Source organism: Halyomorpha halys, unplaced genomic scaffold, assembly GCF_000696795.3.
Source record: "Halyomorpha halys isolate HHAL.00 unplaced genomic scaffold, Hhal_1.1 Scaffold2538.1, whole genome shotgun sequence".
Lineage (NCBI taxonomy): Eukaryota > Metazoa > Arthropoda > Insecta > Hemiptera > Pentatomidae > Halyomorpha > Halyomorpha halys.
The window spans coordinates 87,925-88,948 of NW_027115783.1; the positions used below are offsets into that span (position 1 = coordinate 87,925).

The window sequence follows — 1,024 nt, forward strand, 5'->3', positions numbered from 1 at the left end:
TAAAAAACGAAGTCGCCTTTTCCCTGAACATTTATTTCAAATTCTTTTTCTGAACCACATGCTAGAAAACGTTCACCAATCTCTGATTGAATTTTTGCTTACCTACCAAATTTGACTAATAAATATTATTTTCTTAATTAAAATGTATATATATAGTGCCGATTAAGTATCTAAGTACCTACTTTATCCAATTCAATTTATTGCTACCGAAGATAAAAATATGTAATATTAAATATTCATTGATACTCAATTGCTATTGAAACAGGTATCTACCTGCTCCTATTGTACTTTACTACCATCTTCTTAAGTAATTAATGCAACTAATATCGAAAAGAATCATCGAGCCTACTACTTGTAGAATTATTGTAATTCGAGGAAACTCATTCCATCACTGAGTAAGTGAACGTAATGAAGATGATGTGAACATGTTCAAAAACCTTTGTATGTAAATGGAGAGACCATTTGGGATTCGAATCCGACAAGTGCAAGGGGTCTTATGGTACTTCCTAAGTAGTTACAATTTAATCCATGGTCAATAGATAACAGCAGACTGCTACACTGGCAAGGAAGGTAAATATATGACTACAAAACCATATCTCTGATTATACTAATCCGATGTTGATATTTTTTTAAAGGAAATTTTATTCGAAATAAAAGGTAGCATATATACTATATCCATAAAATCTGTAGAGGACTTCAGCGATATTAGAACAGTATACTACAGAAGATTTGTAGTGGCACATCACTCGAGAGACAAAACATGGTACACATACATAAAGAACTACAGCTGGAAACAGTACAACAACACATCACGCAAAGACACATTAAGTGGTTTCCTTGAACCCAATATTCTGTTCTCTAACCCCATCCCCCTTCCTGCGAGGTGGCGGGGCAGGAAGGGTCCTATCAACTCTTTTTTTTTTTTTTTTTATTGATAGATTTATTTATTGATAGATATTACAATCTGCCACACAGTTGTGGGCAATAGGTAATAGTGATGAATGAATCTGATACATACTAAAAT

The 1,024-nt window shown here is 33.2% G+C and overlaps 1 protein-coding gene across 1 annotated transcript in view; it reads left to right on the top strand.

Annotated features, from left to right (window-relative positions):
• The window catches only part of r-cup (ryder cup), a gene marked incomplete in the record, with an annotated part of 11,882 nt that overhangs the window by 908 nt on the left and 9,950 nt on the right, over positions 1 to 1,024 (top strand).